This window comes from Antechinus flavipes, chromosome 1, assembly GCF_016432865.1.
Source record: "Antechinus flavipes isolate AdamAnt ecotype Samford, QLD, Australia chromosome 1, AdamAnt_v2, whole genome shotgun sequence".
NCBI classification, from domain to species: domain Eukaryota; kingdom Metazoa; phylum Chordata; class Mammalia; order Dasyuromorphia; family Dasyuridae; genus Antechinus; species Antechinus flavipes.
The window spans coordinates 568,538,356-568,547,373 of record NC_067398.1 but is presented as its reverse complement, the minus strand read 5'-3'; positions in this window follow the sequence as shown (position 1 = coordinate 568,547,373).

Below are 9,018 nucleotides of genomic sequence, written 5' to 3'. Positions count from 1 at the left end.
GTTACCTACCTCAAAGGAATATTTTTTTTAAAGTGCTTTATGAACCTTAAAGCTCACTCTGTACAAATATTAATTATTTATTGTTGGATAGGAATCAGATCACTGAGACAGCTTGGTTGAGTGAATAATGGAGTCAGGAAGATGTGAGTTTGAGTCCTGCCATAATACTTGTTAGCTAGATGACCCTGAACAGGTCATTTAATTTCTCTGAGCCTCAGTTTCCTTATTTATAAAATGTAGTAATCCAAAAATAGCATGAGGATGAAATGAAATAATATGCACAAAATAGTTGACAGATTTTCAAGGGCTATATAACTATTAACTATTATGTACAAACTTAAGATTAGCTTTTAACCCATAATTAATGGGAAAACTGTTATAAGTTTTAAGTAAGGTTTGACAAATATGTAAAGATTTTTCATGATTCCAAGCCATTCTGAAAATTTCTGAGTAAAAAAAGGTCATGACTAGAGTGAATTTGGCCTCATCTAGCTAATTCCATATTTCTACATGCATGATACTAATGTGAACAGAAATAAGTATTTCTGGAATTTATGGTGATCAGTTCAATGTTATCAGCAAGAAAAATAAAATAAAAATTGAGTATCTGGAAAGACTCCTTCTTTGTGGATCCTGCTTTGGTCATTCTTCACAACAATGGCAAACACTTTTGATTATCTAATGTCTCCCCATTTTATGCTTCACTTGATATTGGATAATAATGCCTATTGCTCTGATTAAGTCAGGCTATTGGATATACAATCCATTGATTTTTTTGTATGGATACATACATCTTGGACAGATACTATAGATAGATAATGAATGGGCCTGAATCAGAATACGAGATTCTCAAATCTTCTGCGCATTTGGAAAATCGCATTGCAATTTTGATGATCTCAGTTTTCTCCCAGAAGTCAAAATCTGTCTTTTTCACAACAATTATTTATAAGTCAAGAAAACCTGTAGCCTCTGAAAAATTGACAATGAAAATCACTCAAAGGGCAATGGAGAGGTACAACAGGAAGTATAAGCAACATATTATAAACAAAGGATTTAAAGAAATAGAATAAATGATGTTATCATAGATGGGCTTATCATGTGGCAAAAATGAGAGACAACTATTGATTAGCCCATGTATTCCATTGGAAAACACATGATATTGAAAAAAATGGGGATTTCCAGTTTGTTCAGTAAACTTTATGTGGTGAATGGAAGTAACCAATAGTTGCAAAAGGATAGCTAGGTATGAATGTTTCAAAATCTTCATCATCAGATCAATGCAGTAGATTTAATAAGCAAAATCAGATTCTTTGGGGCATTCTTCCAGTGATGCTTTAAAGTCATAATTTCCAAAGAAAAAACATTGAAGTCCAGGCAAATGACAGCAAAGAGATGTTGCATAAGTAAACTGGGTATAATTAGGCCATAAGTAGACCATGGCATATTACCAACACTGACTTGCACATAGGAAAAAAAAAAAAACAAATATTCAGAAAATGTAGTACGTGATTTAAAAAGATAATGCAATGTAAGCAAGGAATAACAGACATCCACCATATGTTGTCCTCATACTCACAATGCATTAGAACAACTTGAGGAAGTCTTCTAATACATTGGATAGACCCTCTTTGGAAAATTTAAGAGAACACATGAATAAAGCTAATATGAGGTGAAGGGATAGCTTGAGATCTACTCTTTATTAGAAGAATCAGCCCATTGAAGTAATAGTACTTATATTCCATTTTAGATGGCAAACATTCAAAAGGCATTAAAGATTTAGTCATTTTGATATCTCTGAGCTTTGAAAGATGATATATCTCTGCAACTGAAGAATTAATTACAAATGTTTATTTCACAGAAGGAAAAGGAGAAGAACACTGTGATTATGAGCAGAGTACAACATAAAACCAATGAGAAACTCTAAAAAGTAACAGAAGCAAAAGATGTCATCAAGAAATTATATGACAAGTCACATGTTGAGGTCAATGAATAACAGATAGCCAGAATGTCCCATTGCTACTTTTGAGATATCAGAAGAAAACAAAGAAAACCTTTGAATGCTGCGTGAACAAGAGTTACCTGACATGGGTAGGAATGGATGGCTTGCAATCTGCAAAACTGAAGGAAAACTTCAACTCCATGAGATCAGAGATCCATCTGAATGATTTAGATTACTATCACTATTCCCATTTGTTCTTTTCCAAAGCTGAGAAGAGCATAGCACCTTTTGATCACTGGCCTAAAGGAATTCAGCATGTCATTGGTAATCCTAGAAACATAAATCCTGACTCCAAATGCAGTGTTCAGGCTCTAAGTTCATCCTAATGATAGGAGAGGAGATTTCTCAGTAGAGAATTGCCTGCTAGTGTTTTCAAGTTATTAGAGACACGACATGAATTAAATCCTTATACTAAGGTGACAGGCCTATATCGGAAACAGCAAGAGTGCTAAAGTAGATGACTAAGAAATGAGTCTGCAGATACATGCCAAGGGGAAAAAAATTCCCTCAAGGTGTGTATCGGCCCCAAGAGAGAAGCCGCCCAGAGGCTTAGTTTGTGGTCCTGTTTTAGCACTGACAATTTATCTGTCATGAAGGAAAGACACATCAATTGTCCGTATTTCAAACAAATCAGCCAAGACGCATGAAACTTCCTTCCTTTGCTTCCTTTTTATATAAAAAAAAAAGGCAAGCAAATAAACAAACTATTTCTCACCAACCTTTTGATGTCATCTAAAAAGATGATTGTCCTACAATCATTATTATCTCATGCCTAAAGGATTCCAGATTGAAGCTTATCTCTTGATTCCTTAATTGCTTTCAAATTATAGGCTACCATAACCAAAAAAAGACAGTGTCATTATTCAACAATTTGACATTTATTAAATGCCTATTATATAAAAATGTGCTACGAGATAATACAGTGCATAGACTGCCAGATCTAGAAACAGAAAGACTCGTTTTCTTAAGTTCAAATCTGGCTTCAGACATTTATTAATTATGTGATACTGGGCAAGAATTAATTACATTTGCCTCAGTTTTCTCATATATAAAATGAGCTGGAAAAGGAAATGGCAAACCATTCCTGTATCTTTGCCAAGAAGACCCCAAAGAGGATAACAAAGAAGTTGACATGACTGAAACAACTGAACAGCTTTATGTAAAGTACTGTATTAGAAACCAAGGACAGAAAATATATATAATATCCTGCTCTTAAGAATCTTATAATCTAAAGGGGAAATGATATAAATGTAAAAAGAATTTAAGAACAAGTGAAATTCCAACCAAATTTGCTAAAATTTGAATTTCATTTTTTCATTGCCTTCCAAATTTAGCCTGTAAATGTAATTTTAAAAAAACCCTACCTGTATGTGCTACAAATATTTTCAAGTCACACAGCTAAAGGAAAAGCATTTTTCTTTATGCTAAGGAACATTTATGAAGGATAGCAACTATTAGTATTGAAATAAGCCCATTAATGCCTAAATACTAGGCACACACAGAATTATAAAATTTCATAGTTGGATGGCACACTGATAGCCATTTAGTTCTACCAAGTTTGGAAAAAGAAAATCCTTTTTATAACACAACCAAAAAAGAATCATCTAGATTTCACTTGAAAGAGAGTCCACCATCTTCCAAGGGAATACATCCCACACTGGGATAACTCTATCATTGTCAAGATTTTTTTCCTTAGGTCAAGTCTAAACTTGGTGTCCTTTCCAAAATATGGTATCCCAAAGTGCATTCAGTATTCCAAATGGGCTGAATGAATTAATGATAAATCATTAATTAAGTACTTACTATGAGCCAGGGATTGTGGTAAATGTTGAAGATAAAAACACAAGGAAGACAGGCAGATCCTCTACTCAAGGAGCTTATATTCTAAGATGAGAAGATAAGACATAAAGTGGAACTAGGAAAAGACAGAAAGATAAAATCTTCACAGAATAGTTTGGAAATGCATAGGAAATTATGTACAGACCTGATTCCAGATAATATTAAGCAAATCAGGGTCCCAGGAGAGAAATCAAAGTGCTAGTAGGTTGGGGAGAATGAAGAATATGGCCAAAGTACAGGCAGCATGATTTGGAAATGATCAGAGAGTATTCTGACCATAGCAGAGTACAATTGGACTGTCACTTTCTTATTGCTATAAGCTATTACCTTTTTTTTTTTGGTCAATATGGTATTCTGTAGAGCTACAACATGCCTGAAGTCCACCAAAATCCTTTGATCCCCAGTGATAAATTGCTATCCAAACATACCTTTTCTGTCTTACACTTGTAGCATTGGTTTCTTAAAATCAAGTTTAAGACTTCATTTTTATACCTATTAAATTTCATCTTATTCAATTCAGTCCAAATTTTGAGACTGGTAAAATCCTTTAGGATACTAATTTTGGAATCCATTGTGTAAACTATACCTCCAGGTTTGTGCTATTTATTTTTATTTTTTTTATTTAAATATTATATTTATTTAAAATTTTATTAAGATGCTTTCCATACCTTTCTCCTAGTTATTGATAATATAAACAACACAAAGTGAAGCACAGAATCTTGGAGCACTTCACTGGAGACGTCCTTCCAAAGTAACATAGAATCATTTATGGTAACAGAGTCATCAGTCAAACAGTTCTGAATCCTTCCAACTGTCTTGTCTACATCTTTCCATTTCCTTCCACAGAAATAGTATGAGATATATAATCAAATATTTTACCAAAAGCTAAGATATACCAAAAGCTAGGTAACACACGTGTGTATATATACACATATATGTGTATATGTATATATGTATATAAGTATAGTTCCCTGATCTATCAGTTTGGTAACCTTTTCCAAAAGAAGGAAAGTAAGTTTAATATAATCTGTTCTTGATGGGAGTTTATTGAGTAGGAGGTTGGCACAGTTAGACCTATACATTAAGGAAAATCACTTTGATGAATGCCTAAAGAATGTACTGAAGTGAGAATAAGCTTAAGGCAGTGACACTAACTAGAAGGCCATTGATTCTTATAAACAGCTATGTCAAAAATGGATAGGGTGTTGGACCTGGAGTGAAAAAAAACCTGAATGTAAACTCTGCCTAAGATGTGTGACCCTCAACAAATCTCTCAGACTCTGACTGCAGTTCCCCTGTCTGTAAAAGGTAGATGATAATACTAATAATACCTACCTCCTAGAGTTGTTGTGAGAATCAAATGAGATTATATTTGTGAAGTATTTTCAAACCTAAAGTACTATGTATATGCTATTATGGCTATTGCAATAGTTCAGATAAAAGATGATGAAAGCCTAAACTAGGGTTATATGTGAATAAAAAGAATATATACATATATACCATACATATAGATAGATATAAAATATTTTGTATGGACAGGAGTAAAAGTGTCATGGTCTAGGTTTAAATTCCTCTTCCACAACATCCTTCACATACTTCTCCTCCTTTCCACTCATACAAATCTAGAGAAACTGTACATTCCTTTGACCCCCTTCCAATTCCCAGCCCAATATTTAATTTAAATAAACAGATCTGCAAACCATCACACTGGACTAAACCAAGGAGTTGAGCAAGGGACATGCTAAGGCTATAAAAGCTATAATAACAGCCAACCTAGTTCCCACTACAATCCACCCCTTGGTGTCAAGGTCCCAACAAAATTCTCAGGGACCTTTAACCATTAAAACAATCTGAAAACAAACTTAAATCAGTAACCTGTTATGGAAGCAGCTATGAGGTACATGTGAGAGAAACAAATACAGGGTATATCTAAGCCAAGAAAGCCTCAAGGAATCCCTGGCAAGTCCAACCAAGAATGAAAAATAACTAGGGAGGCTCAAAATAACATAAGTCCTAACTAGTAAGAGGGAGAGTACCATGTAGACCTTTTTTGCTATTTTGATGAGGTTCTTGGTTTTGCTAAGAGGATAAGAGAATGAGTTCTTATGTTAAAAAGCTGATATTTATAGCATTAGCCATCCCTATTGTTAGTGACCAAGTATCAAGGGGAAAAATGGTATAGGTCAGGACACTGGTAAAAGTGAAGAAGTATAAATCAATCACACACAAACACTCCTACAACAATGGCCTAAATAGTTGTGAACAAAGAAATTGAAACCAGACCTGGGAGAGTTTGGAGAGCCTTGGCCCTCCCAGTAGTTTGACCAAGGACCCAACTGGGCCCACTGGGAAAGAACAATATAAAAGACATTATTATTATCATTAATGTTATCATAAGAACTCCTGAAATCCCAGGAAATTATTTAGCTGATTTTTTTTAATCTTCTTACAGGGGACTTTTACCTGTTCTAGCCTTTCTGAACTGTTTCTACCCACCTTGAGAATTGCTTTTAGCTGAGAGCACTATGTATTCACTAGAAGGATTGTTTACTTGAATCTTTAGACTCTCGGTCGTGCATTATATCAATAGTGAAATTAGTACTGGGACAAAAGGCATCTCATTCCATTTTAACTCAGCTTTAATTCATAGGAGGTTCCCTCACCAACCTCCACCCTATATCAAGCCTATTTTCTTCTTTGTCACTTAAGGTTTGGCCTCTTGTTCCAAGTAAAATAAGCTGATTCTTCTTTGCCGTGATTTAATACTTGTTACTTTACATGCAAGGTAATTACTTCTTGTTGTATTTTTTAAATAATTTTCTTTATTCTCTCTGCAATTTATTCTTGAATGTAAAGAGACAATAGAATCTGAAATATCCAAAATTTGCCTAATGAAATCTTACCTTATGTCTTTTCAGACTATTTAACCATTGACTGATTTTATAGATTATGCTTATTTTGACTATTACATTCACAACCAATGGTTTATTTAATTTGTGGCTGATGTTCTTACTGAGGAATTACTAATATACCTACACAGTGTTTACTGAGTCTGACAAACTGTTGATCACAGTAAGAGATTAGCTAACAAATCTCAGGAATAGTGCACTACAGCTAAGAATAGTGGAAGGGACAACATAATAAGGATTCCAAAAGTCTTAAAGCTTTTTTTTCTTTTAGTGGAGGAAGTGGTATGAAGGTATTGTTTTAAAGAGAGAAACTTTTGCTAAAGAAATTCACAATACTATCAACTGAATTTCTAAGTGAGACATGCTTTCTCCATTTATCCTTTATCCATTCCTGCTAATCAAAACCCATTCCAAACTGTATAACATACTTTATCATACTTTATACCTCTGAAGCTCCACCAATGTCACCTTCAATGTGCTTCTAACCTAACCAGATTCAGGTGTAAAGTTGAACCCTCATGATTTATATAAAATAAAATAGCTTCCAATAAGGCAAGCACATTCCATTTCTGCAACTATTACTTTCAACTATAATTATTCTAATGATTTATACAATATCCAGGTTCAGAGGGAGCTCTGTAATCAAAAGGTTGGTAGGCTGATTTTTCATCTCTGAAGTCCTGAACATGATTTAAGATTCAAATGAAAGAAAAATGATGAGTGGGCATTAGTCCACAAGCAAAAGCTCTATGAGACTTGCAACTTTTTCTGGGCCAAGATAATTGTAGGAAGTTAACGCTCCAGGCCAACATCAAGAGGCAACAAATTGGTCACGTAAAAGCATTCCTGGGGAAGCTATTGCTGTTATACTTTTACCTACATGGATCATGGAACTGCAATTTTCTCAATATAATGAGTAATATATATTTACTTATGTGAGTCTTAAATTAGAAGCAGAAGGTATTTTATAAATCAACAAGTATTCCCCTTCTACTTTAGCAATATGGGTTTTAAAATGGAATTGAGTTATTGGATGGAGCTTAAATGGAATGAGCTTAAATTAAAATTGAGCTAAATTTGAGTTGCATTGGAGTTAGATCTTATCAGTGATCTTAGTTCTGACTAAATAGAGACCAAATTCTTTTGCCTAGTGAAATTCACTAGGAGTTAATGTCTGCATCCATTGTTTCACAGCTAAGTAACAGTAACTCCTACACAGAGCACAATGCATGATGCTGTGGAGTATAGAAAGAACAGTAAAATAGTGGTCCCATTCTTAACAAACTTGCAGTCTGTTCAGAGAGGTGGCCAACAAATGTGATACAGTGAATTCTAATAAATAATGTAACTGACATTTATGTTACACTTCAAAGTTACATAATATCTGGATAGAAAACTTAGAATCAAGAAGATGGGATGGGATCCTGCCACAGGTACTTTCTAGCTGTGTGATTCTGGCAAATCATTTAACCTTTATGACTCTCAACTTCATCATCTGCAAAATGGGAATAATGACACTGATTCATAGGATTATTGTGAGGACTATATGAAAGAATAGATGTATAACACTTTGTAAATTTAAAAGCTCTATATAAATGTGATTTGTTATTATTATCTCATCATCATTCATTACCAGGTTGATCATTTCTTTGGTGAAAGATACTCCTTCTCACAAGATAGATCAATAATATACCTGCTTTGTAACACAATATTAAGAACCTAGAGGTTTAGGCAAGGTAAGTGGAATAAAGAATAGAGCATCCAACCCAGAGTTAGGAAGATCTGAGCTGTTGTAATGATCAGATGTTAATTGTAATGAGATGATAATTGTAAAGTGCTTAGCAAATATCTGACACATAAGTGCTATATAAATGTTAGCAATTATTATGTTAGCTATTAAGTGACTTACACAGGGTCGCACAAATAGTATGTGTCAGAAGGAAGGGTAGAGGTGCTGAGCTATGTAGTAAAGACTCAAGTATGGTGGAAGTTCAGAGGATAAGGAAAACACTCTGGGTAGGAAGATGGAAGGATTGTAGAATTTAGAGCTGGAAAAAGTTTTTAACAATCATCAAATCCAGCTACTTCATTCTCCAGATGGTAAAACCAAGACGAGAAGTAAAATTATTAGCCATTAAAAATTTGTTTTAAAATGAATAGAAAAAGGAGATAATGAAATTCCATATGGGGGTGTAGGGGAAGGTGGCAGCTCAACAAACAGGGGGAAAGAAATGAGACTACATATGCCATATTCATAGAATAGTAGGCAAT